General features: G+C 33.2%; 1 protein-coding gene across 8 annotated transcripts in view; it reads left to right on the forward strand.

Annotated features, from left to right (window-relative positions):
• Nucleotides 1-18247, forward strand: part of SOX5 (SRY-box transcription factor 5) — a 660043-nt gene that overhangs the window by 389660 nt on the left and 252136 nt on the right. Inside the window, exon 1 of one of the 8 annotated variants that reach the window (XM_016119247.2) lies at nt 98-3894. The exons of the other annotated variants lie outside the window; for them this stretch is intronic. The gene's annotated coding sequence lies outside the window, so the exon portion shown is untranslated. Of the gene's footprint in view, nt 1-97; nt 3895-18247 lie in introns of those variants that run through there. 8 annotated transcript variants of the gene reach the window in all.

Genomic DNA, 18247 nt, shown 5'->3' on the forward strand with positions numbered 1-18247 from the left:
TTCTTCTTCTCTCTCTCCTCTCTCTCTCTCTCTCTCTCTCTCTCTCTCTCTCTCTCTCTCTCTTTCTCTCTCTCTCTCTCCAGCAGACACAATGTAAGTGAGTGATTGTTTTATTAGGTGGAAAAACAGAAGCGGATATTATTTCGATATCATGTAGTACAATACAAATTTGCAGTGGTAAATATCAAAAAAATGTACACTTAACTCCATTTGAACCATTTATATGAATGGATTGGACAGTTTTTAAATTTATAGCTAGATGTTTATGAAACAGAAATTTGTAAATAGTTGGTTATAAATTATCTTCTTAAAACTTAAAAATCTGTAGGGTGTTATTGTGTAATGTATCTTTTTGAAGTTTGCATCTGTCACATCTATTGAAAACAATTCAGTTTAGTCAACTACACCTTCTATGTCACTTTACTTGTGCTTTTTTCCCCCAGTTATAATTATGTGTTAATGGCCTTTCAATTTTTATTATGAATGTGTTGACATACAGAACATTAAATCCTCTAAATGGACATAAAAGTGTTCTTCCTTGTTTTCAGATTTATTTTAGGGGTCTTGAACTAGAAGATATAGCAGTGGTGTGCTACAGCATCATATGTAATTATGCTGTAGAACAGACAGGCCCCTGGTGCATGATATTTGGCCTTGCGAACATTCCTGCAAGCATTGCATGTTTGATGTTTGAGTTTACATTATAAATCACAATGCCTGTTCTTCTAATTTAAATGTCTGTTGTTGAGCAACCCTTTAGAAATTAAATTGAACTATATTACATTAACAGACAAGCTGAAATAGAAATTCCAAATTACCCCCTAATTTTATCAACTTTTTAATTACTATTTTTATAGAGAATTATGGAAATTGGCTTTCCTAAAATCCAAAATCCCAAAGCATTCCACTAAATTAAGAATATTGAAGTACGCTTTGAAATCCACTCTTATTTTGAAACCTCATTTGATGAGGTGGGAAAAATAAAAAGTGAACGGATCAGGGGAAAAGCCTAAAGATACTTTAATTGGCAGAGGTTCGAGTTGCTTTTGTTTAGTTCCTCACTGTTCTTTTTACAAAGTACATGTTGAAGAGGCTTTGTAAGTGCTGTTCCACTGAAGGACAAACAAGGGTACTTTTCAATTGAGCCCTTTTAAGTTTTGTTCCTCACACTCCTGCTGCTGTTGGAGGCTTCTCCGAATGCATTGTGGCTGTGTGTTCATCTGTGCTGTCTGTCACTGGAAAATGTCTCTTCTTCTCGAGCAAGCTAGAGTGTCACCTCCAGGCACCTTTTTCAAAGGCACCACTGTATGGAAATAGACACTCATAAAATGATGATAAAGAAAAGAGTTTATTTTTTAAAGGTCAGGACAAGAAGACACCCTCAAATGCTGTAGAGCCTATTTCTTTAGGTATAAGTGTTTTAACTTTAGCACACAGTACACTGAATTTGAAGCCTTGCAGTTTTACAATACTAAAGTGAAACTTGTTCACTGTCATCTCCTTTTCGAGTGGTATCCATAAGAGCGGTTCGTCTTGATATTGTTGATTTCAATAGTGTTATAGAAAATTAATTTATATTTTCTCGAAAGAACTTCTTTAATTGTAAAGGCTCATGGACAGTCCTTGGGGATCTTCTTCATAGTAGTAGTTCCCCGAGTTGAGACCTAGTGTTGCCTGCTCAAGGAATATATTTCACCCAAGAAAGTTTCTATTTTTCTTTTTACCTGGAACTTATACTTTTGTCAATAAAATGTAATCATATATCTAAGATTATGTCTTCAATGTTTATCTTTGTGTGAACGATCAAGCTCGGATTCTTTTTTATAGGTGGCTGTTTGTCTGTTAATATGAGTCCTGTTTCATTCCTGCTCGAACATCAGTTTGTCAACTCTAAGAGAACTGTATAAATAGAAATCGTGACAAATATCTCTTTACCCAAATGTTTCTAACATTTTCTAAACCTTCGGTTCAGTAAGGTACCCTGTTATCCTTATCCTAAAACTGTCATTGACTTTCAGTTACAATACATGGATCGCTTAAAAAAAAAAAAAAAAAAAAAAAAACACCATTGACCCAGGCACTACATTAGCGGTAAACATTAGGGGAGTGTGCCAGCCCTCTTGTTCCTTATGTGCCACAGCTTTTGGTGATATCATTTATTCAAGAGTGAAGAGCCAGCCACCTGTTTCTGAGGCCTCTTTTCCCTCACGTTAAAGGTTCAGGCCCTTACTGAATAGTAACACTCTAATCTGGGAAACACACACAGCATTTTTCTGAAACTGATTTGTCAGGCTAGACAAGCTGGAGGATTTTGTGAGTTTACGTGTGTGGCTGTTTTTCGCTCAGTTACCCTTGAGGCACTTGTCACGACCGTGCATATTAAAATTAATCAGACTTTCTAGGCCTGTGTGGCTGTGTGTTTAACATGAAGAAGTGGATATCAAGCAAATGCCCTAATTAAATAGGCCTGCTCGGTTTTGTTCTAGTGGATGCTTGGTCTTTTTTTTAATAGGAGTTGCTTGTGGGGAAGGCACGGACAGCCCTAGAGTCAGTGGAGAGCTCACTCAGAGTTTCCTTTGCCACCTGCTCCCAGAGTTCTGAGACCTCGAGGACTCCCAGTGTGCCCTCCTTAACTGCCCTTAATGTTGAGAAGAAATATGGACAAGATCATGAGGGAGCAATGAGGCTAGGGCAAACAGAATGAGCATGTGACCTGGACATTTGGATTGATTAAGATAGTCCATCTTATATGTTGATAAACTTTGAATACCAGACTGTTCTGTACTCCCATTTTTGAATGATGAACTTTGATGGCTGAGGAAAAGATCTCGCATGAAATTCAGCATGAATGCCCTTTCTTTTATGTCCTGAAATTGAAAGCTAACACTTATTCATCTGTCTTTTCGATAGCTATTTCCTAGGTCATCTACACATTAGATAGAAATCACTTATGAGGGATAACTCATATATATATAGATTATATATACAAGTTCACTTCTGCTCTCAGAGTATTGGACTTAACCTGTTTTCATTTCTGTTCACCTTTGCCCATAGCTTTATGGAAAATGGACGTGGGACATTTGGAAACAAATTTTTATGAAGTAAGCTCAAAATACTGAAATGTCTCAGGGTGACACAACATATTAGCTTTCTTGTTTGTGTATGTATCATAAATGAGATGAACTTTTAACACCTTGATCACTAAGTTTGTGGATTTTAGTCCCAATTTATGCATATCATTTGGACTTCTTTTTTTTTATTTTAGAAAATAGAAACAATAAAATTCATTCACAATACTTCAAATTTGATTTATACGTATATATGTAATGATGCATGGAACCCACATTGGAAACAATTTGAAAAAGAAAGTAATGAAAACTCTTCAATGTTAAAGAGTCTGGAGTTATACTTCAGTGAACTTCCAAGTAACCATAGCAGGTTATCTGGTAAAAGATTACTCTGGCAGGACATGGTTCATAAAATTTATTTGTTCCTTACCAAATTGAAAAGGTTGGACAATTCCGAAAAAACCATTGTTTTCCAGTGTTTCTTTTTTTCCTCTCATTGTATCTAATAGATAAAAGAATCCATCCATTAACCTGTGTGTTCTCTTTTTAATGTGGGTGTTCAACTCATATGTAGAGAACTTTATCAGCAGTGCCAAGCAACTGTCTGGTACCTGACAGCATCATAGAAACCCCTCCTCGGTTCACTTAGGTTGCTACTGGTTATTTATTAACACAATCCAGACTGTTCAGTGTGGGTGTATATGAAATAGAAAGAAAAATAAAGGCCTTGAACAAGTAAATACATCTTTCATCATTCCTTTTGTTTGGTGTGTTTACTGTGTGCTATTCTTGGTCGATAGAAGTTGTTTGACAGTTCTACAAAAGGGTGAGGAACATTTTCTTGAACTTTATCCTTTTGTTTTGTCTATAGAAGAAGTTTTTCTATTTGCCATTCTCTTTTTATCGTAACCTGTCTGTACAAAATGTTTTTTGAGTATTGTTATTGCTATTAATATGACAAGTGCAGATGATTACAAACATGATAGACAGTTTTATCTACTTTGGAATGGACAGTAAAGGAACTAGATTTCTAAGACATCTTTCATTTCTAAACTTTTCAATTAAAAACTGAAAATGAAATATTATACAAATAACCTTTTTTCCTTCTTCTAAGAAACATACCATTTTTCTCAGGCCTTATGTAAGTTTAACTGAAGTACTGAGCCTTGATTTAATTTGTACTTAAGTTCTCTCCTCCCCACACATTAATATAATATCAATGTACAGCTCATTGCATGATATAATTACTGAAGAGATCAAAAGCTAGGAAAGCATACCATAATTGAACATGTCTGTTTATTATAACAGGACAGTGCTCTTATGCTGGTATTTAGTGTGTTAATAGATAAGAATTGATTTACTGTTTCAAGATGAATTAAATCTCTGTTGCATAGGTTTCTGAGAAGTTATGCTTTGTTTGTAAAAATTTGCAAACCATCGTGTGACATTAGTCATGTGGAAACTTGAGAACAGAAAGCCGTATAAATGAACAAAATGCACCCTCCTCCCTTTGGAGTTTTCTTTTCTTACTCTTTTTTTTTTTTTTTTTTTAACCCTAACATTTTTACTTCTGTCTTTGCTCTGGCACTCTTAATACTTTTCGTCGATGTGAACATACCATGTATAAATGAAGAAAAGCACATAACAAGGGAGATTGCGACACTGAGAGCAGTTCTGTGTAAGTAGGAGAGGTCAGTCCTCTGCCTTTGTACCTGACAGTATGGAGCTCCAAATTCCAGGGAGAAAAAACCGTCTAGGAGCAAAGTAAAAGGGATGGCACTTAGACGTGTGTGCTCATGCTTTCCCCCCTCGGTGCTTGAGTCGAGCTGCTCCTGTTCCGTGCGGCAGGAGGACAGCCACCTCGTTGTTTCGCTCCGTCTTCTCTCCATGCAGCTCACAGAAATCATTATGAGTGAATCAATAGAACTAAAGGTAAATTGAAGTTGCACATGTTTTAGACATTTTTTTCACTCAAAGAATATTATAACGAAGAGTTAATAAAGAAGGTTAAGTGAAAAAGCATAGTAAACCTTGAAGTATTTTTTATTGCTAGGATTTTTTTCCCTTTGTTTTCTAAATATAAAATGTTCAAATTAAAAATATTTGCAAGTTTCAAACTATATTACATTAGAGAAGTATACAATCTTGCTTTCTGAAATGACGTACCTAAATTCCAAACAATACGAAACCTTCTGAAATATTGTCTAATAATTGTTTTTGAAGACTTAGAATTTTAAAAAATATTAAATCTCTATCTTTTTTTTAATCAATATCTATGCTCACATACACAGAATAAAATCTTGCCAACTGTTAGATCTCCAAAATTTCTCTAGAACGAATGAATAACACACACACAATATAGTAAATAAGTTATATTTTAGGAACATTTATCTCACTCTTAATGTCTAAACTAAAAATGTTGGCCTAGAACAATTTCTGACAGAAAGAAAGTATGCAAATAGGATTTCAGTAGAGAATAGAACTCCTCATTCTGTTCTGTGTTTTATTTTTTTATCCCCTTGGACTCCTGTTAACATCCTGTGTAACACCTCTTTTGAAGAGGAAATACCTCCTTTCTCTGTAACACCTTTGTTTTTTGTTTGTTCATCTATTCATACATTCTCTTGTTGACAGAAAACATTTATTGAGGTCCTAGTATGTGCTATTTATTTTAAAGGTCAGCAAGAGTACAAAAGTCAAAGATAAAGCTTCTGTCCTTAAGTTGTTCATGATTTTGGGGGAGGAGACAAACCATGTAACTTCATAGTGAAAGGAACTATGAGTGAGGAGGTACAGGAGGCTCTGGAAGTAGGGGGAGGGTCCTTATACCATATGTTTATAATCAATGCACATAATTATTTATCCTCTCAATTGAATTAACATTTATATATGAAGACATATTTTTGTTGTTTATGTCATCTAGCCAATTCTGTTTAAGTGCTTGTGCAAAAAGATGTTACAGTATTCACTGGATCTATGTCTTATGACATAACTTCTTTTAATGTAGTTTCAATCATCCTATCTTGTCTGGATATTTTCAGGTTATTGATTTCTGCCTATCCATAGCTTTTTTCGAAAAAATTTATGGCTCTAAAGGTATTCTAATTGCTTTTCCCAGGTAATATAGCTAATAAGGCTAGATATATAATGTATTTATTTCCCCTTTATCTATCTTTAGCCTTTACTCACGAAAATAGAAGGTATTATCTTTGAACTTTTGTTTTAGTACCTGCAGAATGATGTTTGGAAAATTGAGCCAAAATCACGATGATGATAATGATGGGTACCTAACCTCGAACTGACTCAAAAAGCTAAAATACATGTAGCTTTTTAAGTTCTTGATTCATGTACTGATTTGTTATCAAAAATTTAAATGCTTAACTAAAACTCATCAAAAGTTTATTTATAATTGTAACTTTAACTTTTAGCAAAACTGCTTGAATTCTAACATACACACACATACACACATATATTCATGAGTGTGTGTCACATATAACATATATATAACAGGACAAAATATTAATACATTTATTCTGCCATCCTTGTATGCAATGCTGGCAGTTAATAAAATACAATCCATATATATATATTTTATTCTTCACCTAAGGAGAAGAAATTATGGTGTAGCAGCCTCAGGGGTATGGAAAAAGGCTTATTTAACTTCTTCTCAACTGTAGAGAAAGAGCCTCAGTTGGCATGTGCCATCCAAATGTATTATTGGGTCTCCCACAGACCTTTATTAAAGTGAGTGGGTAGTCAGCCTTCAACTGCAGTGAGTTCACTTCCTGTCGTACTCTCTAGCTTCATTTCTGATTTCCTACCATTCCCTGCATCATTCTTTTTTTTTTTTTTTTTATTGAGGTAACATTGGTTAATACAATTATATATTTTTCAGGTGTATATTATAGTTTGACATCAATATATTCTATTGTGTGATTACCATCCAAAGTCCAATTTCCTTCAGCTATCATATATTTGGTCCCCTTTACCCTCTTCACCCTCCCCCTACTCCTCTACATTTGACCCTCTTTACCCTGTCTTCCTCTTCCCTCCTCCCCCACCCCCTACTCTCTGGTAACCACTAGTCCATTGTCCCTATCCCTAAGTCTCTATTTGTCTTGTTTATTTGTTGCTTTTAGGTTTATATCCCACATATAAGTGATATCATGTGATTTTCAACCTTTTCAGTCTGGCTTATTTCACTTAGCATGATTATCTCAAGATCCATCCATGTTGTCATAAATGGCAGTATTTCATCTCTTCTTATGGCTGAGTAATACAATTATATTGTATACTTCGGTTGCTTCTATGTCCTGGCCACTGTGAATAATGCTGCTATGAACATCAGTGTGCAAATATCTATTTGGATAAGAGTTTTCAAGTGTTTGAGGTAAATACCCAGCAGTGGAATTGCTGGATTATGTGGTAGATCAATTCTTAGTTTTTTGAGGAACCTCCATACTGTTTTCCATAGTGGCTGTACCAATTTGCAGTCCCACCAGCAGTGTATGAGGGTTCCTTTTTCTTCACATCCTCTTCACCATTTGCTATTACTTGTCCTGTTGATTATAGCCATTCAAACAGGTGTGAGATGATATCTCATTGTGGTTTTGATTTGCATGTCCCTAATAGCTAGCGATGTTGAGCATCTTTTCATATGTTTGGAGGCCATTTGTATGTCCTCTAGGGAGAAGTGTCTGTTCAAATCCTCTGCCCATTTTTTGATTCAATCATTTCTTTTTTTGTTGTTGTTATTGAGTCATAAGAGTTCTTTGTATATTTTGGATATTAGGCCTTTATCGGAGGCGTCGCTTGCAAATATATTTTCCCATTGAGATGGTTGCCTCTTTACCCTGCTGATGATTTCTTTTGCTGAGCAGAAGCTTTTAGTTTGATATAGTCCTATTCATTTATTTTTGCTTTTGCTTTTACTTCCCTTGCCTTTGAGGTCAAATTCGTAAACTCCTCTTTAAGTCCAAGGTCCTTGAGTTTCATTCTTATGTTTTCTTTTATACATTTTATTGTTTAAGGTCTTATATTCAGGTCCTTAATCCATCTTGAGTTAATTTTGGTGTGTGGTGATAGACAACAGTCTAATTTCATTCTTTTGCAGGTGGCCTTCCAATTTTCCCAGCACCATTTATTGAAGAGGCTTTCCTTTCTCCACTGTATGTTTTTGGCTTTTTTGCCAAAAATTATTTACCTGTATAAATATGGGTTTGCTTCTGGACTCTCAATTCTGTTCCACTGGTCCACATGTCTGGTTTTTTTTGTTTTTTTTTTGTTTTGTTTTGTTTGTTTGTTTGTTTTGCCAATACCATGCCATTTTGATTACTGTCACTTTGTAATATAATTCGAAATCGAGCAGAGCAATGCCTCCAGCCTCATTCTTGTTTCTCAGGATGGCTTTGGCAATTCAGGGTCTTTTGTGCTTCCATACAAATGTGATGATTTTTTGTTCTATTTCTTTAAAAAATGCCAATGAGATTTTGATGGGGATTGCATTAAATCTGTATAATGGTTTAGGTAATATGATCATTTTAACTATGTTGATTCTTCCGATCCAAGAACATGGATTATCTTTCCATTTCTCTGTATCGTCTTTAATTTCTTTTAATAGAGTCTTGTAGTTTTCATTATTTAGGTCCTTCACATGGTTTGTTAAATTTATTCCTAAGTATTTTATTCTTTTTGTCCCTGCATCATTCCTTATGACTTTTGTTCTAGCAATGCTGAATTGCCTGTGGTTTTTCATAGCTACCATGCTTTTCTTTGCTCATGATGCCTGGTTGCAGTGCCTTTTACCTTACTTTGCAACTGGATGATGGTCATTTATTCATAATATTTATCTTAAGTTTCTCCCCTACTAGGAATTTTCTGCTAACTCTAACTGCCCCATCCTCCCTCCCTTAAGAAATGTTGTCTGTATCTCTCTTCTCTGTTACATTTTGATCTGCTAGAGCATTGGTCAGCAAACTACGGCCTGTAGGCAAAATCTAGGTTGTTGCCTGCTTTTGTATGACCTATGAGTTAAGAATAATATTTTATGACACATGAGCATTATATGAAATTCAAATGTGTCTACAATTCAAGTTTTATTAGAACACGGCCGTGCTCATTTATTTACTTATTCAGGTAGTGTCTTGTAGCATAATGTAGTTTACTGTTACATGGTAAGGTTGATTAGTACAGCCCACAAAGCCCAAAATATTTACTATCTGGCCCTTTACAAATGAAGTCAGCTGACCCATGTCCTAGAGGGCAAGAATGGAGTCTCAGTCACCCCATCATTCAGTCTCTAGCACAGTGACTCCTAATCAAATGAGTTAATTAAATGGTTGAATAGTTCTCTCTGACCTGAAACAAGGCATCTACCCTAGGGTTTCTAGCTCTCTTCCTTAAGGAACTTTAATGGAAGAAATATTGAATTATGGAGACCTGGGTGCTAGTTTTTGCTCTATCATCTGTGTAATATTGGGCAAGTGCTTCATTTTCTTAATTTGAAAATGAAATTATTACATTAAATTGGTTTTATTGTTCTTTCCAGATATAAAATCTAGAGATATTATATCAATGTTTGTATAAAATCGATATGTAAAAAGAAGGAAAAAACAGAATTGGAGAGCAGCTCTTTATTAAGAAATATGAGGAAAAAGAACAAAAGAACAGTGACTCTTATAGAACTAGTATACACCAGGTTTATTATATTCAGTGTTGATTAGGTGTTCAGCAGTAATCCAAATAAAAATAAAGTTTGTTCTTGGTCTCTCCTGTGAATCTCTAATACTACCGCATTGGGATAGAAGATAAAATTTTTTATCGTAAAATTTGTGGCTTATGATTGATTTATCTACATGCTTTAAGTGATAACTTTGTTCAAATAATGAAAGGCAGACATTAATGTTAGTTTTGCTAGTATCCTTATGTGAAATATAAGTATTGCTAGTATTCTTATATGAAGCTATCTCCTCAGAGGTATTGGAAGCTAGATGAAGAGCCCTGTTGCTAACCACTCTTCATACCTTATTTTATAGATTATGAGAATTACAAGGTCTTTACATCTCTAAAGTGATTTCTTTGATTCTACTAGGGGTGCCAGTTGTAATCTTGGGCAGTCATAAAGCTATCTTGAATGAAAATATTACAACATAATTTAAAGACTCTTTGGATGAAAATCCTTTTATAATTTATACCTATTTCTAACCTATTTTAAAAAGCAACTAAAAAGACAAAAACAAAATTACACTTTTATTTTAAAATATCCTTCATGAGAATATTCCTGAGTAAAACTTATCACGCAAATGTATAAAAATATTACAGGTAAAAGAACTAAAATGGAAAGATAATTTTAAAAATATTTTAAAGTATATAATGATATGTTTCTACCTTTTGCTATATACAGCATTAAAATGCAGGACTGCAGTGTTTGCTAAAAAGCCTGACAGGTATGTGGAATCCCCACAACACAAGTGGCCTCTGAATTAATTTTTTCCAGTATTTACATTTGTAGAACTTATACTTTAGAAGTTGGTAAACAGAAGGAAAACTGTTTCTGATAGTTTAAAAGCCAGTAAAGGAAATGAAAAAATAAGTATGTACAATGAGGAAGAATTTCAATAAAAAATATTTTCTAGAAGTTCTTTGTCAACTTTTATGAAATAATCTCAAGAAATAACTTTAAAAATAGATAATTTTACATAGTCTCCTCACTGCAAGAATTTGCGTCCTGCTGCTTTGTTATACAATGTTTTCAATTGCCTTCTAGAATCTCAGCTATTGAAGGCCTGCCACCATTCAGTAGGGGACCACTCATGGTGGAAGAGAATAAATTTCCTGCAATCCTGCCTGCTTCAGGGTTTGCTATGTGGTCAATCATTGAATCAGGTCAGCTACCAGCAAGTATGTTAAGGACAATTCAAGAGAATCAACTTCTATGAGATCAGAACATGCTATGTGTAAAATATTTTTAATTCCACAGGGTATATATGTTAGAAGGAATTAGTATTATTTTTACTACTTCTAGTTTTATCATTCAGTTCTTCACTCAACAAATATTTGCCAAGCACCTTTTTCTCTACTTAGAATTCCAAATGCCATTAAAGACATAGCTTAACACATCTACGAATTAATACTTTTTTTCTTATCTTATTTATATTTTTAATGCACCCATTTCTCCAAGTGCGATTATCAGGTAAGATCACAAATCCTGATCGAGCAAAGATGAATATTCTTCTAATTAAAAAAAAATAAAAAGCATTTTAATATTCTAACATTCTTATTTAGATTTTTGCATATGTCAAGATTTATCTTGTGATTTTAAAGGAAAAATATCGCCCTTATTTTGCTGCATTTGATATAATTCTAGCCTAATTAAATGTCAGTCACTTTATTTGTTAAAGTGTATGAACTTATTTCAGTAAGGGTAATTTAGAAAATATCTCTCAAGTTACAGTCATAATATGTGAGATTATTTTACTAATGTTAAAAAATATAAAACACTTTTCGGAACTCAGAAATTAACTTCCTTAAGGAGATTCAGGTATGCATAAAATTCTGTAGCAAACTGTACATGGATAAGGAATGACAGTTAAAAAAAATGTATAGTTTGTGCCTAAAACAGAATAAGCATTTACTTGCTGAATTTAGGTTTCAACGTGTGATGATAATTCCAGAACAACATGTGCTTTTATTAAAACAGGTTTGAAACAACTTCTTTCTGTGTATTTACTTTTTGCTTTTCCTGAAAACATTTAATGTTCAGAGATGTGGTGATCAAATCTTGTAATTTGTAGGAAGGTGAAGGAGCCAATGCATCTGCACCCTTCCTTTTCCTTATCTTCTCTGGGTCTCCCTGAGCTCTCCCAAAGCTGAGACAGATGGCTGCTGGTTTAGTTATGTGCGTGGGAGAAAGGGACTTCCACATGTGATTTTTACCATTTGGTAGTAATTAGTTTGTTGTATAAATTAACATTAACTGAACCATTCTTCAGGCATTGTTTGTAATTATCTTCTTTGAGTCCCTGAGTTGTGTATAGAGATAAAATAAAGGGGAGGGAGGATAAAACTGTTCCTTGTTTTATAAAAGTTGAAGAATCTATTATTAGACAGAATAGATCAATTATTATATACCCCATATACTGAAAACTTTTAAATAACTATGAAAAAGAAAAAAAAAGATTTTTATGAGACATAATGGTTTAGAAATGCAATTAGATTTTATGAAAATATGTGATTTTTTAAGACAAAACTGAATGTAAGAAAAATGAAATACAGTTTGAAGAATTTTTCATTATGTCATTTAGTATATAATTTTGTTTAGTTCTCACAAAAACTGCCACTTGAAGGTCACTGTCTATATTGTCTTTTTTCTTTAGATGCTAATACTTTATTTAGATGCTTTCAAATAGAAGTGTTTTGTATACATTTTATGAGAAACATTTTTCTGAGATAGAGTATATTGATATTTATCTTTTTAGGCAAAGCTACTTATCAGTAAATGGGATTTTGCTAATTCGGATTTTAAACTTTGTGGAGTCACCATTCTCTCTCCCCTATCCCAAATGAAGACATTGGATATAAAGGAAACAAATAATAAGGAAACCGTGTATCATAAAATCCCCCTTGAGTCTGGTTTTGGCCTTACTCATATTATTTCTGGGTTTGAAATTTTCTCCTGTGTCTTTCTCTAAAGAGATCTCATAACTAATACCATATAACAGATTGTCCTTTAAAGGATAAATGTTTTTTTCTGAAAAAAATTCCCATCTGTGTTTTTCTTTGGAAATTGTTCTAAGAAACTACCAAGAACAAATTATTACTAGACATATTTTGACCCAAAGTACGTAAAGTATGTCATTGCACTTTTACTGTTCATAGCACAATCATAACTTTGACGTTAACAAAAAAAATATATGATCGTCATTATTCTCCCAAGAGTTTTTTTTTATTGCAGCCAATTAGGTAACAAAACCTCGCTCACACCAGAATTAATATTTGTGTGAACCTGTTATTAGATTATTAATAAAAATAGAAAAGTAAACCAAGAGTAGCTATTTTCTATCATACAACAGCACTTACTGATCAGGTATTAGTTGTAGAAACTATAACTACCAGAAGTAATTCACTTCTTGGCTTTTAAAAAAGCATTGTTGCAATTTATTTCATTGAATACAATTATTTAATGGATCTCCAAGATTTAAAAATATCCCAATACCGTTGCAATTCACTCTTATTTAGAATTGCTTCACTTATTGCTTTTGTTTTAGTGAATAAACAAAACTAAGTCACTTTTTTCTGTTATCGACTAAGTAGAAGATTTATTTCTAAAATGCAAGATGGTTAGACAAATGATAATCAATGTAATATACCTCACTAAGAGAATGAAGGAAAATTAAAAGAAAACATACAAAGGGTATTCTCAAGCAACAATGGAATTAAACTAGAAAACATTAACAAACAGATGCGAGAAAATACCCAAATGTTTAGAAATTAAACAGCTCGCTTTTATTAAAATTAGATACTTCAAAGGCTATTTTTTGTTTTGAGTTGTTAGATAAACCATTTAAATATTTATGTTATTCTGACATTAAGAAAGATGTACCTTTTTTTAAATGAAAGTGTTTCAAGAAGAGTTTCTGGATTACTATAAATGATGTTTGTTTTTTTAAGTACTTTTAACGAAGAATTTATATTTATGAAATAGGAAAACTAGAAGTACTGTGTACTCAGATGTTGGCCTACCCATAAAGTGTAGCATCCTACATTTCTCATAATTAACGAAGATTCTAAATCATGCTTTTCTTTTAAATGTAAATCACTTTTGACCACTTTAAAAGCTCCAAAGTTTCTGAATTGAAAATTTTGCTTCCTCCAAAAAGGTTGTGCACATATATTTTCCCTAAATGAGAAAAAGAAAATCATTATTGTCTCATCTCTTTATTTTGGCTGTAAATCAAATAAACATAAAAACCTTATGCTCTGCATTTTTCAACATCCAGAGCTGGCTAAGAAGGAAGCAGCCTTAATCTTGAAGATACTCTCTTTTCCTGCTTTATAGAAAAAAATGTATATTCTCTTTTAAATTGAGTGGGTATAGAATTTGTTCAAATATTGCAGAGCAGACTTTGTGTCTACTCAAAATTCATCTCATATTCTGTGCATCACCTGCAAATGATATGAGTATATACAGTGTTGGCAAATATTTTAATAGAATGGTTTCTGACTTTTGCATATTAGGATTTTTAAAATCAAGCAAAAATATTCTTTTGTGAGTAGGAAAATAGTCTTTATGTTTCTCAAGTAAATTTAGACCTAATTCCTGGAAATGAAGCAAAATAGAGACTTCGGCTTCCAAACTGTTTGATTTTGCTTCATTTATTATTTGCATTTTTAAGAATACATTAATATAGACTACATGCACCTTTTGAGGAAATTATCCTACCATCCCAACCCCTAAAACCTAAACCATTCTATTCATGATACCCCAACTCAAAAAAATATTTAATATTTTTTTTTATTTTGGAGAAATTGTTTTTAGATTAAAGCAACTACCTATTGACAAATATCCTACACAAAAACCAACTCTGAATAATTTTTTTGGCAGCCATTTGAAATGCAAACTCGTGTATGACATGATATATTTTGGAACCAGAGATAAGAAGGGAGGGGGAAAAAAGCAGCTCTTCTGTGGCTGTGAAGCTCAAAGAGAATACATTAATTAACCCAAGAGAATTTCTAGGAAGCTTTAGTGAGAAACTGTAGCTTTGAAATCTAGTGATCTTTATCCACTGTTGGGTTTGGGTCAAAGACCTTGGAGAGAGAAGGAAAAAAAGGAAGGAGGTACATTATAGGAACCAGATGTTAAAAACTGATAAGGGCTGACCAGCCCCCTGCTGCTGAAATCTAACCCTACCTCCATCTAAAAGGTGACATTCTCCTCTGAAGCCCCTGTGTCCTTCGAGGAGAAAAAGAGACACAATTCTGGCTCTGCATTTTTCCTTTGGCCTACCTTGTCGAATGGCCCTAGAAGACTAAACAGGTGTTATCTACTTTTGATTTCAGTGCATTTAAATTAATCCTGTCAGCTCAGCTGTTAAAACAACTGTCATCTCCAGCTGTTAGTAATTTTCGACTGGGCACTTTCACAGGTTGCCAAGATCTGAGCCTGCATTGTGTGTCTCTCTGAATGCAATAGAGTAACAATTTGTGGGGTTTTTAAAGGGGCTTGTATTGTGATGCTGCACACATGAAATGATCGTAAAAAATAATTTCAAAACACTCTCTGGTACCATGTTTAGTAATGTATAAATAAAGCATGTGCTGAATGCCACTCCTTGCTGTACTCTGTGGTGCGTTACATAACTTTTGGAGGTATTTAATAATGACCAATAGGTCAACTTGGAAAGCATAAAAGAGGGAGGTATGATAAAACAGTTAGGAGGTAGAAGATAGTACTGCACCTGCTTGCAATGGTTTCTGTTACCAGAAACAATACTTGCTTCCAGTAGAATTATGATTTTTCTTTCACTGATATAATCATCAAAATGTTTCGTTTCTTTTTAGCAGTTTGAGTAACTCTGCACTTTTAAGCCAAATGCAAGGTTTCTGGCTAGATCTCCTATTAAACATTTTAAATCATAAGAGGCATTTCTTGTATAATTTTAATATTGGCATGTTTTCACAAATATTGTGGAGGGGAGGAAAGGCTATCAGGAAATTTAGTCTATTTTCAACAATTGGAACCCTCTAAAAATGTGCAATAATCTCAACTCTATCCAAAAAAAGACTTTCAGTTTCCACTTACAAAACTGTCTAGAGCCAATGAATTTACCTATTTTAGGATTACACATTGTAAAATGGGAAAACTATAGGTTTTCTGCTTTTCTTATACAGTGTAAATTTTGTTGTTATTTTTTACTTTTAAAAGTATATATCAAAGAAAAATAAATATATAAATGACAAAGATTTTAAATTATTTATGTTTAGGAATAATATAATCCAATCAATAATGAAAACAATTTTCAAGAAAATATACCAATCAAAAAATTTCTGACTAACTTCAATATTTTATTTGAATTTATGCAATAATGATGTTGAGTATATTACCCTGATTTAGTAACTGCGCTCTCTCCATTTGTTAATTTATAAGAAATTTTTGATCCCATATTTATTTAAATTTATAAAAATGTAGCTAAGTTTTTGAGAGGATATTATATGCACAAGATAAATAGTGAAAAAAGCAATAAAATGTGTATAATGGAAATATTTCTTATTCTTACTCCTGTTTTTCAATCACCTAGTTCCTCTTTTAGGAAGATTTATCTAACATGTTTTTCCTGTATATCTCCGGAGATATTCTGTGCATATACATGTAGAAATATGAGTGTGTGCTTGAGGGAATTGTGTATCAGAAGGGTGTTATATACACCATTACCCCTGAACTTAATTAGATGTTGTTTATTCCCTATCATATGTGTACATGAGCATAGAGGATAAAGTTATAACATACGTGATATATGTATGTAAATTGTATAATTAATGATAGCTGAGAATTGTAAGTCTCAAAGAATATTAAATATTAATCTAATATTTATCAAAATTAAAATATATATTCACCTCTGACCTTATAATTCCACTAGTAGAAGCTGAATATTCTCACATATGCCAGAATTTGTGAGTACACTGTTTATGAAATTACAGTTGTAGAGAAACTAGAAACTTTGTAAACATCAAGGGACTGGCTAACTATATTATTGTGCATTCACAGATGGCTTTCTCTGAGATTGTTAAACATTGGAGAATTTTATCCATAGAAATATAAAAAGATGTCCATGATTTATACTTTAAGTTTAAAAAATTATGTAATAGAAAATATAAGAGCATCTTATTTCTTTCTTTAAAGCGTATATGTTTTTGTATATACATTAATTTTAAGTATTAAATGTTTAAAATATTGCAATAAATTATTAATACATTTTATTTTGATATTTACTTTGGCTATTCTCTATTAATATTTGACTAATTATTTGGGATTCTGTCTTTAAAAGATAACCAATCTTTTGTAATGCTAATAAGAATCATTTACTGGTGGATTTTGCTTTTAGTTTCTATAAACATTAATTTATATAGGAAGAAGGGCAGTTAAAAACAAAAGTAATATAGAAAGTATATATGTGAAGGCACTAAGGGGTGATGGGGTAGAGATCAGGGCCATATGGTGGCTCATAGGAAAGGTATAAAAAAGGAGAGTAGATAGAAATGTACAGTTAACTTTGCTCTCTTTACTTCCAAAGCCATATTTCCAGAAAGGTCTCTATTTAAAAAAATTAGTGGAAAACGAGTAAAAAGCTCATCTGTATATGCTTGCTCATACAAACATATTCATCAGGAGTCTGAATGGGAAACAGGTACGCCCTGCTCAAAAATATCTTCTGCACATATTATGGTAAAGATTAATATATATGAATATTAATAAGCTACTCTTTGTATTAGTGTCCTAGGGCTGCCATAATAAAGTAACAGAAAGTACATGGCTTAAAATAATGGAAATTTATTCTTTCAGGATTCTGGAGGCTAGAAGTCTGAAGCCAAGGTGTCAGTAAAGCCATGTTCCTCTAAGACTCTAGGGAGAATCCTTCCTTTCTTAGTCTGAGCTTCTGGTGATGATCATTAAGCCTTGGCATTTCTTGACTTGCAACTGCATCACAAGTTCTCTGCCTCTGTTGTCACATGGTGTTCTGTGTGTCTGTTTTTACATAGCCATATTCTTATAAGGACCCCAATCATATTGAATTAAGGCCCGCCCCGATAAACTCATCTTAACTTGATTAAAGCTGCAGAGATCCTAGTTCCAATATGGTTAGATTTACTTAGATTCACAGGCACTAGAGCTTGTGGACATAATTAAACCCATTGCACACAGCACTCAAAAAAATATGAACATAAAATGGGCAGATGGCCCAATTGACCATTAATAGATTGCTACGAATGCATTTAATCACAGCATGAGTTTAAATTGATATATAAAAATAAATAGTGGCATATAAAAGAGGAATAATCAATTTCAGAGTTAATAGAAGCATTGATATCAGCCACTCCACCTAAGCGGACTCTTCGATGGAAAGTCTGGACATCCAAAAGTTGAACTAACAGCCCTGGGTATATACCTAGAAGTGGAGAAA

This window comes from Rousettus aegyptiacus, unplaced genomic scaffold (assembly GCF_014176215.1).
Source record: "Rousettus aegyptiacus isolate mRouAeg1 unplaced genomic scaffold, mRouAeg1.p scaffold_m13_p_2, whole genome shotgun sequence".
Taxonomy (NCBI): domain Eukaryota; kingdom Metazoa; phylum Chordata; class Mammalia; order Chiroptera; family Pteropodidae; genus Rousettus; species Rousettus aegyptiacus.